The sequence below is a fragment of the Xenopus laevis genome, chromosome 2L (assembly GCF_017654675.1).
Source record: "Xenopus laevis strain J_2021 chromosome 2L, Xenopus_laevis_v10.1, whole genome shotgun sequence".
NCBI lineage: Eukaryota > Metazoa > Chordata > Amphibia > Anura > Pipidae > Xenopus > Xenopus laevis.
This window is the reverse complement of record NC_054373.1, coordinates 73,490,976-73,504,082: the sequence shown is the minus strand read 5'-3', so window position 1 is coordinate 73,504,082 and position 13,107 is coordinate 73,490,976. Positions and strand designations below refer to the sequence as shown.

The window sequence follows — 13,107 nt, the reverse complement described above, 5'->3', positions numbered from 1 at the left end:
CATTGGCCCCCCTCACCGCTTTCTCCCTCCTTAGTAACTCAGAGGAAAAAGTGTCCCTGTCATGCACCTTGGCATATTCATGCAGAGTAGTGCAATGGAGCTCTCCGGCGCCATCTTCTGTATCTTCTGGTTCCTTGTGGAATTGCACAGAGCTTTTTAGTGCTATTTGCAGTTGGGACCATTCTGGAATTCGTGCCTACTGCGCATGCGTGGAAAGCTCAGAAGATTGCTGAAGGAAACAAAGAGTATCCAAAGATACAGAAGATGGTACCGAAGAGCTCCGCTGCGCTACTCTGCATAATTATGCCAAGGTACATGACAGGGATACTTTTTTCACTGGGTTACTAAGGTGGGAGAAAGCATTGAGGGGGGCCAATGGACGGAAGGGAATGGGGATTTAGTTCTCCTTTAACTTTTTATGCAGAATACCATACCAGTTGTCTTAATATTTATCACATTAAACTTAGCAAATGTCAGTACTTAAATAAAAAAAAAATCACAGATAACAGAAAAATGTACTCTAGGATTTGTTATTCAATAAAATGAGAATTTGCCTGGGGTCTGAATACTTTTTGTATGACATCATAAATAGCACTGTATTTAATTATACTGTAAGGTATGGGACCTGTTATCCAGAATGCTAGGGTACTGAGGTTTTCCAGATAAGGGATATTTCCGTAATTTGGACCTTCATACCTTAAGTCTACTAGAAAATCATGTAAACATTAAATAAACCCAATAGGCTTGTTTTGCTTCCAATAAGGATTACATATATCTAAATCTAAGAATTTAGATTATCTTTCATGGCTCCATTTTTAAAGAAGCTTCAGCAGGTTTTCTACAGTGAATTCATTTGACTTTCGTGTATTGTGGTGCACAGGAAAATTACCTACTCCCTTCAAAACAAAAAACAAGACAACTTTAAGCTTTTGTGGACTCCTACACACAGCAGATGGTCTCAGGATCAGGGTTCAAGCCCTTGAGCTCCCAATATAATGACAGTGGATATATGTTATTAGTTCTTGTTAAATCAAAGTGTTGAATAACAGTGCATTGTATGAAATGGCATTGTATAAGAAAGATATTAATGATAAAGTTTAAGAACATCTTGGCAGTTAAAAACAAGGACAAAGGTAGGAAGGCCCATAAAGGCTTTTAAAAAATAGAACACATCAGGCTGCAAGACAAAGCCTTAATAAATAGTTATTATTATGATGGAATGCAATAAAAAATAAAATCCAGCAGCTAATGCAAATACTGGGAATAAAAGAGAAGGGAGATAGATGAAAAGGGTGCTTAAGAAGAGCAAGAACATAAAAAAGAAAATGGAAAAAGTACATCATATATATATATATATATATATATATATATATATATATATATATATATATATATATATATATATATATATATATATATATATTGTGGCAGTGACATGATGATCATATGATACAGAGATATCACAATATAATGATATACAGACTGTATAAAGTGCTGTGATAAAGGCATTTTGTATTATGCTGATAAGTAGAGGGTAAGGATGTAGAAGTTTCAGATGACATCAGCAGCTGACAAAAGTTAGAGGTTTTTTTTTTTAAATAAAAGTATAGAGAGGGAGTGTTTACTAAGCAAAAGAAACAGAACAGGAAAAAAAGGCTGACAGGAGCATGAAAAGATGGTAAAGTTTGAAGGAAAGGTAATGAGAGGATGGAGAATGTTGCTGAGGAAAGAAGAGGAATGAGAACTTTAAGAGGGAAAAAGGAGAGGAAGTCAGAAAACTTTTCAGTTTATCTACTGACCTCTTGCACTGGTATGGAATTCCTTCTGGAAACCCGTTATCCAGAAAACTCTGAATTATAGGAAGGCTATCTCCCATACAATCAATTTTAAGCAAATAATTCTAGTTTTTATTTTTTTTCAATTCTTCTCTGTAATAATAAAACAGTACTTTGCATTTGATCCTAAATAAGCTGCATAAATCCATACTGGGGGGGAACATTATATTTGTTTTAAATTCAAGTTATTGAGATTTCGGGATCATTTAAAACAAACAGGGGTCATGCAATAATTTAATAAAGGTTATATAAAAAAAATAGGATCAGAGGCCTCTGGAGTACTTAAGGGTTTCAGTGCATGGGAGAATCTGGTGTCATGGTAGTGAATTCCAGAGATAGGCAGAAGCCCGAGTGAGGGCCTTGAATTTAAGTGTTAGTATTCTGCCTTTGGGAGCCAGCGAAGGGGTTTGCATATGGATTCAGTTGATGTGGACCATCAAATATGTGGATGAGCCTAGCAGCAGCATAACAGACTGAATTTGTAACTTCATATTGCAACACCTGCAAGGGAGGTGTTTTGATTGTTTCTAAACTAAGGTAGTGGAATATTCAGTTGATGCTAGTTGAAAGCAATAGGATTTGGCAGAGGTTCAGATTTGTAGCAGAAGAGACAGTTGGAAACAAAAATATACAGTGAGCCTGTGAGTAGAAGGTGATGTTGACTTTAATTGAAATCTAAGGTATAGGGAAAGATGAAGGTGGAAATATAATTAGAGAGGTGCAGTGACATTAGCGATATTAGAGAGGTGCAGTGACATCCTGGAGGAGAGAGCAGATAGGCAATGTGTGATCTGGAAAAGGAAAGAGATAGGTCTGCATTCATTTTGGGTGTCATCAGCATAAAAATTATATTGGGAATTCAATGTGTTGTTTTACATCTCCATAAACAGACAAATGCCTACCTATAATTTGCTTTCATACAGTCCTGCTATGAGCTCTAACATTTGATCTGGGTCTCCCTTAGCTCATTAGAAGGTTACAGATATATGACAACATTGTTGTGTCAGACATTCAACCACAGTTCCAAAAATTTCCAAGACAAGATAAGGTAAGCAAGTATGCAACATTACCACTGGCCTCCTTGGCCCCATTAACCACTGCTCAGGAAAGTTTGTGAACCACTGATATAAAGTGTGTAATGTCTATTGATGTACAGACAGTACCGTAAGCTAATGTACTGTGTCTAAAATGCTTTCAAGTCTAATAACCAAAGTTTGCAATTATAGATATCCCAATAAGATAATATATAAAGTGTCAAATATTTCAGACACATAATTGCTATATAGCATAGCACAGAAGTTCAACTAAGTTCTTAACTGCTAAGTTTTTCTTGCTTCTTAACTGCTAAGCTGATGAACTTGTACAAACCAGGAAATACTTTGATAAAATTACCATACAATACAAATGTACCATACAATACAAATACATTACAAATGTACCATGTGATTATAAAACAATTGTCCACTGCCCAGCAAACTGTTCAGAAGACCCCTGATATTTTATTATATTTTATTATATTTCGGAGCAGGCTGACTCTCAGAGCACCCTGGGAGGCAGTGGCTCTAATATGGGTGGTAGGGGGAGTGCAAGGAAGGAAAGGCAGGTTCTAGTTATGGGGGATTCAATTATTAGAAAGTTGGATAGGGTAACCTGCCAGAAGGACTCTTCATATGGAACACTCTGCTGCTTGCCTGGTACTAGGGTTTGGCATGTGGTGGAATGAGTGGACAGATTATTGGGAAAGGCTGGGGAAGACTTGGCAGTCTTGGTACACATAGGTACCAATGACAAAGTTAGAGGAGGTGGTGAAGTCCTCAAGAGCAATTTTAAAAAAAACTAGATGTAAAGTTGAGGGCGAGGACTTCCAAGGTACTTTTCTCAGAGATATTAATTGTGCCAGACAGTGGGAGCTTAGGGAGATTAATGTGTGGCTGAGAGACTGTAATAGAGAGGAGGGTTTTGGGTTTTTGGAGAACTGGGCTGATTTCTCAGTCGGCCGCAGGCTCTTTGCTAGGGATGGGCTGCACCTCAATAATGATGGTACAGCTGTTTTGGGGGAGAAGATGGCTAGACAGTTGGAGGAGATTAGGTGTGTGGGGGGGTTTCATTTAAAGATTCAGTGGAAGACAGGTTAGATGAGATAGTGGGCAAAAGGAAGGGAAAATGGGGGAGGAGATTTGGTTGAGAATAATGTTAAGGATAGGAAGGACCACATGTCATTTGTTCAATATGGTACCAGTATTAAATGTATGTTTGCATATGCAAAGAGTCTGACTGGTAAAATGGGAGAGCTGGAGGTGCTGGAGGTGCAGCTATACTATATTTTGGAGGGACAGAGGCAATAGAAAAGGAGGAGGGGTATGTCTGTTTGTTAGGCAGGATTTGAAAGTTTATATAAAGGAGGAGGTTATGTTAGAAAATGAGGGGGCTGAAGTCTTATGAGTAGAGTTCTTCAGCAATTGTAAAGAGTCACGCAAATTAATTGTAGGGGTATGCTATAGATCCCCTAATGTAAGTGAGGAGGAAGTTAAGCTCCTGATGCAAATAGAAAAGGCTGCTAGTTTGGGTAAAGTAATGATAATAGGGGATTTTAATAAGATATTGACTGGAGCAACAGTACTGTCAGATCAGTTAATGGGAACAAGTTTATAAACTTGTTGCATGACAATTTTATGGCACAGGTTGTTGAGGAGCCAACCAGAAAAAATGCTATTCTGGATCTAGTGATCTCAAATGACCCAGAACTTATAGCAAATGTGCAAGTCGTTGAGCCCCTGGGTAATAGTGACCAAAATGTTATATCATTTAATGTCTGGTGCAAAAAACAAATATACACTGGTGCAACAAAAACCATAAATTTCAGAAAAGCTAATTTTAGTGCCTTGAGGGCTGCCCTTCAGAGCATGGATTGGGGCATTAAGTTTTCAGCTAAAAACTAGGGATGTAGCGAACTGTTCGCCGGCGAACTTGTTCGCGCGAACTTCGACCGTTCGCGTCCACCGAATGTCCGCGAACGTCGCGCGACGTTCGCATTAGATTCGAATACAAATCGTTCGACCATTCGACCATTCGAATTCCTTCGACCGCTAAAAATCTAATGATTTCCATTCGTTCGAACGATTGTAAGCATTCGAATGAATGAAAAGCATTCGATCGAATGCTTCGATCGTTCGATTCGAATGAAAATCGTTCGATCGAACGATTAAAATCCTTCGATCGTTCGATTCGAACGATTTTAGCGGGTGTTCGAAGTTCGCGAACTGTTCGCGAACGTTCGCATTTTTTGCCGGTGTTCGCGAACGGCGTTCGCGAACACCAAATCGGCAGTTCACTACATCCCTACTAAAAACACAGAACACAAATGGTTGTCATTTAAAATGATATTAAAACATTACTGTTCTCAATTTATTCCCTTAAAGGAACAGTTCAGTGTGAAAATAAAAACTGTGTAAATAGAGAGGCTGTGCAAAATAAAAAAAAAATGGAATGCCTGGATGTGTAACATAATAGCCAAAACACTACTTGCTTTTCAGCTGTATAACTCTGAGTTAGTCAGCGACTTGAAGGGGGGCCAGATGGTACATATCTGTTCAGTGAGTTTGCAATTGATCCTCAGCATGCAGCTCAGATCCAAAAGCAAAAGATATGACCCATGTGCCCCCCTCAACTATTAGTAAAAAGATGCAGGTTGAGAGTGTTGCTCCATTAAATAATGGTACCTGTATGGTTGTAACAGATACAGAAAAGGGCAAATGTGCTAAATCAGTTATTTTCTCCAGTGTATACAATAGAGGAGCCTGAGTTCCCAGGCTCACTTCATAGCTCTACTGATGGCTCAGCTCAATCTAGTCAATGGCTGATTCAGGATATGATTCATAAAGCTTTAATACAAATTAATGTACACAAAACTCCAGGGCCTGATGGCATACACCCCCAAGAGAACTTAGTTCAGTGTTAGACCAGCCTCTATTTCTGAGATTCACTTTCATCTGGTATGGTACCTATGGATTGGAGAAAAGCTGATGTCATTGCAATATTTAAAAAGGGATTACTATCTCAGCTTGGCAATTATAGGCCAGTAAGTTTGACATCTGTAGTGGGCACATTATTTGAAGGCTTGTTAAGGGATCACATTCAAAATGTTGTCGTTGTGAATGGCATTATTTGATGTTTTTTATGATGAGGAAAAATGCTGGACAGTGGGGGCAGTAGATGTGATCTATTTGGATTTTGCCAAATCGTTTGATACCATGCCCCACAAACGACTGCCTTCTAAACTAAGGTCTGTTGTGATTAATGAAGTCGTTTGCACATGGATAGGAAACTGGCAACAGGACCGTTACAGAGGGTGGTTGTTAATGGTACATTCTCTACTTGGAGTAAGGTACTTAGTGGGGTCCCTCAGGGCTTGGTATTGGGTCCACTTCTATTTAATAAATGTGCTACAGAACTAAAAAGAACCTTGCATCCCCAGAGTCCTACAAGCTGAATGACACACAAACTAGGGGCATTCTAATGTATGTAGTACTGTGGAACAAAGGTAGCACTGCATACAGGATAAGCATGCAACACTTGCTCCATTCCAGGTGCCCCAACTTGTTGCAAATAAGCATCTTTATCTCAAAAATCTTTCCAAAAATTATTTTCCACATAGCCAGATGCAATTCAATAAGAAAAAACGTGCCTCACTGTTTATCACATGACAACTTTATTGAAGTCTATGGGAAAAACTGGAACTGAATTTGGAGAAAACTTTAGATCTCCTCAAATTCAATCTCACAAGTTTTCAAGTAATAAACCATAAAAATCTGTCTCTTTATGGTAGAATGCAATTCAGGCATGTCAAACTACTGCAGTTATTTAATTCAAAGTACAAATGCTTGAAATATTAAGTGAATCTACCTCATCCATGAGTAAATCTTTTAACTCTTTGGTACTCTAAAATAGTTTTTGTCAAAAAAGTTATGGGCAGATTTATTAAGGTTTGCATGGTAAATTAGAATTTGTATTTTCAATTTTTATTTTGGTCAAAATTCACATATTTGAATTTTAAACCACCAACTTGTTATAGCCAAGGATGAGTAGAGTATAACAGTGCTTTATTAGCAGGCTCATGCAGCTATTACACAACAGGAAGCAACTCTTACTTTCACTTTTAAGCAGTCTAGACAGTATTGTGTATTCACAGTATAACTATTGTGTACAGTGGCATCTACAGGCCATTTGTATAAACACCACATATTCCCCCTATAGTAGGAAAGCATTTGGGCAAATGTAATAAACAACAACAATGCATCTTAAAGCAATAATATACATTTTTCACATCACATAGTCCTTGGTCCATGCAGGTAGTTTTCTGATTCTCTCAGTACGCCTTATAGTTTCACTTTCTTCAGGCCTATTGCAGTTGCCATCAGGAGTAGGAAAATGTCCTTCATCAAATGGAGCTTCTCCAAAGTCATATCTAACAGGAGCAAGACAACTTGCATTCCATATACATCCATCAAACAGTTCATATCTGTATGGTCCTCGCTGAGGTCTCACTTCAAGTGGTGCAGTAAATTTAGATTGTCCTTGTTTCAGTATTCCTGGTTTCTTAATTCTGACTAAAGATCCAGGCTGAACGTGTACTTCTCTGGCACCACGTTTTCTGTCAGTATAAGTCTTGCATTTGGCTTGGTGTCAGCAGTAGATGATTTTGTAGGCACAGTATTTTGTGAAATTTTGATGTCTGCATGTAACATCTGTCTGCGATGTAATAATTCAGCTGGAGATGATTGGGTTGTTGCATGTAGTTATGTAGGAACTCTGTTGTAAATACTTTCCAAGATTTCCTAGTAAGGTTTGCTGTCTGTAGTGCTTCTTTCAGACTTCTGTTGAATCACTCAATTTCTCCATTTGCTTGTGGGTAATACACTGAAGATTTCCTATGCAAAATATTCCTCTCTCTCAGAAAGGATTCAAACACAGATGAGACAAACTGTCGTCCATTGTCTGATATTAACTCTTTTGGATTACCTTCTCTGCTGAAGACTGTAGTCAGAAATGTTATTACTGTAGCTGATGTTAAAAGAGAAACAAATGCAATTTCAGGTCATTTACTGTAATAGTCCTTCAAGGTTAAAGCAAATCTACAGCTTATAGGAGCATCTGTAGAAAGGACCGACAATATCAATAGCAAGTTTTTCCCATGCTGAATCAGGGAAGATTTTGGTTTTACATCTGATCTGATCTTTACATCTGTGTACAAGGTTCTATGCACAGCCCAGTGAAGTGTTGCTTTGTGGTGAATTTTTAGACACTGGCTGTGTGGCAGGCACTGGTGCTGTAGTAATGAGGCCATCATCTAATTGAAGGTTTAATACAGCAAAGAGATCCCTTCTAAGTATAGCAGTACCTTTATTCACAATGTAAAAGTCACATTTTGCAGTATTTGATTCAAATTGTAAAGTCACTGGCAAGCAACCAAGCACAGACATTGGATCTTTTAAGTAACTGACCAGTTTCAGGGCAGGTGCAACAAGCGGTCTTTTGCAAAGTATTTCAAGAAAATATCCTTTGGTAGTATAGAAACAGCTGAATCTGTATCAAGCATCAGGTTAATGGAGTGCCCCTTGTCAGCAGAAGCAGTACTGAGACTGACAGTGCATATAAACTTGTCTGGAATAAATATACCAGCTTTATCCACACTTAATACTGTAACATTTGTAGTAGTGACTTCATGAACATCTTTAGCAGAACTACGGCATATCTTTTGTGCATTTGCGGCAGCGTACAGCTTTTGCAGGACATGTAACATTATCTTCTGTGAGAACATTTTAAACCCTTGTTCACATTTTTAAACTGTGAGTACAAAAGCGAGTGGGTAGCGACATGTGCAGCAGCAGGTGCTTACTAGCGCTGTCCTTATCACCTACCATAGTGTCTGAATGACATACAGTAGAAGCTAGCAGGCAGACAAGGTGTTACTTATTTCTTCCCTTCCACCCCTCATAAACACAGCATTGTTGAATGGGTGACTGCCAGTGTCTTTGCTTCATTTCAAAATTCAAGAGAGAAAGGCAGTGTGTAAAGTCCAAAACAAATTTGATGTGCATAGAGCTTAGAGGAAACTGTGCTTGTAACCCAACTTATAGGTATATGAACTAAAAGCAGGCAAGGAATACTGCCCCCACCAATGTAGTTCGGTATATGTTCTAAAATTGTCTAGGTAGACACTTTTTTTTAGCATAACTGAATTAGAATATTGACACCGAATTTTTTAAGGGACATAATAAAAAGGGAATGAATATGAAAAAATAAAAATTGCTACATACCCCATTTTCTTTCCTGATCAGAATTTATTATTTTACCTTGTGTAGAAATGCAGGTGGAGAAAAAGTTGATATAAGAAGTTCTACGCCATCCTGACAGGAATCAGCATGTGTGGAGACACATAGAGTGGATTTGAGCACGGAACACAACAGTATACATGTGTGTGCTGGGCTTCATTTTTTTTTTTTATGGGGCCAGCGAACGGGGAGCAGGTCAGAGCCTCCATGCTACATTAAGATTTCAATGTAATTCACTAAAAAAAACACAGCCTACACACACACACACGTTCCCTGCCTGCACCCAGATTGCCACCTGTATGTGACTTACTCTAGAGTTCTGTGCAATCTCCTACGTAAAAACTTCTCTCTGAAATTCCCCGTATAACAAATCTCCTGAAAATACCTGTCCTTTTCCGAATGATCAGATCTCCACATGTAAAACACATTACATAAGATGATTCAGCTTAATTGTTGAAAAATGTGAAGAGAGGCTTTTACCCGTGATAAGGCCAGATTGTCAAATGTCATGTTTTTTACGTTTCCCATAATATCTGCCTGTGTGCCACTGTCCTAAAAAGTTGGTGGGACAGAACCTTATTTATATGCTTGAGCACAGAATGCTCAAGTAAATCTTGGACTACAAGTAAGCATAGGTATGGGAGCAGTTATCCAGAATGCTGGGATTTTCTAGATGGTATTTCCATAATTTGGATCTTCATACCTTCAAACAATAATTTAAACATTACATAAATCCAATAGATTTGTTTGCCCCCACTAAGTATTAATTATATCTTTGTTGGGACCAAATACTATTTACTGTTTTATTATTACAAGGAAAAAGGAAATCATTTTTTAAAATCAAATTATTTTATTATAATGGGAGATGACCTTTCCATAATTTAGATCTTTCTGGAATGATTATCTAGAATGATTACAAGTAAAAGAAGGAAGTTTTGGGGACTTTGTTCCATATTTTTGAGTTACTTGAGGTATTGCTACGGGGTGCAAAATTTCCCTGTACCATTGGTATTTATAAAGGAATTTCTCACTTTGCAGCAGATGTGAAAATTTTCATCCAAGTTGCAGGGCAAAGAGCACAGTTTACCCAGGTCCAAAATAACCACTACTTAAAGAACCTAAGCTCAACAAAATATATTAGGATAGAACTATTAAACTGTGTGTTTGGGCGTTCTGAACCAGCTTAAGGCCACCACAGCCCTTTGGCACTGAAGTAAGTAAAGCCCCTACATAACTAATTACCCTCTTTTCTGATTGTTAACATTATATAATTAAGTGCTGTTATTTACCCAAGCTCACAATACACAATTCATAATACAAGGCTGATTACGTGGACACAAACAGTATACCCTTTAAAGGACGAGGCAACAAAATGCATTAACATCCATATTAAAATGTATCCGTAGATATGCAAAACGCACACAACATTTTCTTTCATTCCTATTAATTATTTGAAAGCTTGTGCTAGATACAGCAAGCCTATTTGCACGTTGGCAGATGTTACCAGGTCAATGTAACATTGTCTGCATTGGCACCCTGGTTGCATGCACACTAGTCTTTGTACTAATGCCCATGCTAATAGTGGTTTCAGCAGATCATGAGGTCAGTGCATGCAGAGAATGAAAGAATCCTGTATATACAATTCATGCAAATACACACCATAATAACTAAATAGACCCTTGCAGTTTCAAAAGTCACAGATGATTACATACATTAGACACAGCATATGAGGTTTAAAAAAACCATGTTCAAGTTCATCAGCCTTGTGTCCAATAAAATCTGCCTAATATTTATATTTTATCCAGAGGAAAGTAAAAATAAAGAAAAAAATGAGCTGCAGTGCAGATGCACTGGTACAGTGTACCCTGACTCTGTATCATTACCAAATCAGAAACAATAATAGTGACAATTATTTTGAATCCACTGTAGTCTGGCAGTATTAAGTACCCATCTGCATTAAACAGTATCCCAGCTTCTCACATTATATCACAGTTTTCCATTACATCATTGGCGCAAGTTCATATCATACCCTCTATGCTGCAAAAAACAGACTAATCTAAATGGTTGCCGCTCAGATCAACCCTATATTGCTTCAGTTTTACAGTGCCCCACTACACAGTTTGTCTTTCTAGATACATATCACACAGTCTTCTGGTGCACCATCACACAACTAGAGTGCCATCATAAAGTTTACCAGTGCTTTGTCAATTTATTTAAGTTATTTAATCACACAGCATTTCAGTGCTCAGTAATACAGATACCCATAGCTCAATATATTCATTTATAAAGTTTGTGCAGTGCATATATTTGTCTTGTGCATGTTTTCCCCTAAAGACCTAAATTTTGCACTGTTGTGCTCATCTTTCCTTTTCTTGACAAATTTGCATTGCGCAAAAATATTTAAAAATTAGGTGGGTGTTTGAGTAAACATAGCCACTGTACATGTTCGTTATGCACGTTTATATAACACTACTGATAAGTTTGCAAATATAAATTAGTAATTTGTAAAACCTGTTTAGAGAATACTTTTATACAAATGTTGTGGTGTAACTAGAACGCTTGTGCATATATTTTCATAATATGCAATTATACCATGAAAAATCATTTAAAAAAAAAGCTCATAAAATAAAATAAAAATAAAAGTAAATAAAAATTTACAATTATGTTTGCACATTAGATACTCCAGTCTTGGCCAGCTTTATAACTATAAACAAGTACAGGGCAAGTATGAATCATTCTGCATTGTATGAACTTTATAAATGAGCCCAGTGACAAAGGAGTCTCACACTCCCAGTGTAAAAACATTTCTGCATGTACACAGAAATAGAACTAGAAAAGAAATAATAAAAACATAATCTGTTAATTAAAATGTCACTTAGCTGGCAGTATTTATTTGCTATCATGAAGGTAATAGGATTGGGTCGCAGTTTGTCAATTCACTTAAAGCTTATCATTTAACTAAAGCCCAACTTAACCTACACAATTTCCTTAGGCCATATCAACAAACAATGTGGTACACTGCAGGGATGCACACTGTCCACATCTTTATTTGCCCTAGGCATGAAGCCAGTAGTGTGAACCAAAAAAAACTTTTTTTCATAACTTCTTGGACTGGCATTGTATGAAAATGGTTTTATTGCCAGAATCCAATATCTCCTTAGGACGCTACCAATAAAAGTACTATTACCAGATCTTCATAACCTCTTGTCCAAAATCAATGACTTCATATGGCAGCATAAACACCCCAAATCTTGAAACAAATACTGTATCTGCAATGGAGGTCTTTCAGTCCCAAATGTGATAAAGTATTATCGATCTGAATAGCTCAACTGGGCCACCACACATACACACAGTAACCCATGTCCCATGCTGGGTTCAAATTGAGGATGAGTTACTCTACCCATACTCAACATATCAAGTACTATGGCTACAAAAATACCTATCCAGAATTAGAATATTACATTGTACACAGTGTTACATTAAAACTAAGTTGACTACATCTGCATCACCTGCACCTGTCACACTTTTGTGTTGCATTGGTTTGGTGATTACATATTTAAAAATCCCTTATACATAGGCATACCAATAAAAGTACTATTACCAGATCTTCATACCTCTTGTCCAAAATCAAAGACTTCATATGGCAGCATAAACACCCCCAAATCTTGAAACAAATACTGTATCTGCAATGGAGGTCTTTCAGTCCCAAATGTGATAAAGTATTATCGGTCTGAATAGCTCAACTAGGCCACCACACATACATACAGTAACCCATGTCCCATGCTGGGTTCAACTTGAGGATGAGTTACTCTACCCATACTCAACATATCAAGTACTATGGCTACAAACATACCTATCCAGAATTAGAATATTACATTGTACACAGTGTCACATTAAAACTAAGTTGACTACATCTGCATCACCTGCACCTGTCACACTTT

The 13,107-nt window shown here is 37.5% G+C and overlaps 1 protein-coding gene across 2 annotated transcripts in view; it reads right to left on the bottom strand.

The window, feature by feature from the left end:
- Positions 1-13,107, bottom strand: part of LOC108708155 (copine-5) — a 169,653-nt gene that overhangs the window by 102,928 nt on the left and 53,618 nt on the right. The gene's annotated exons all lie outside the window — the stretch shown is intronic.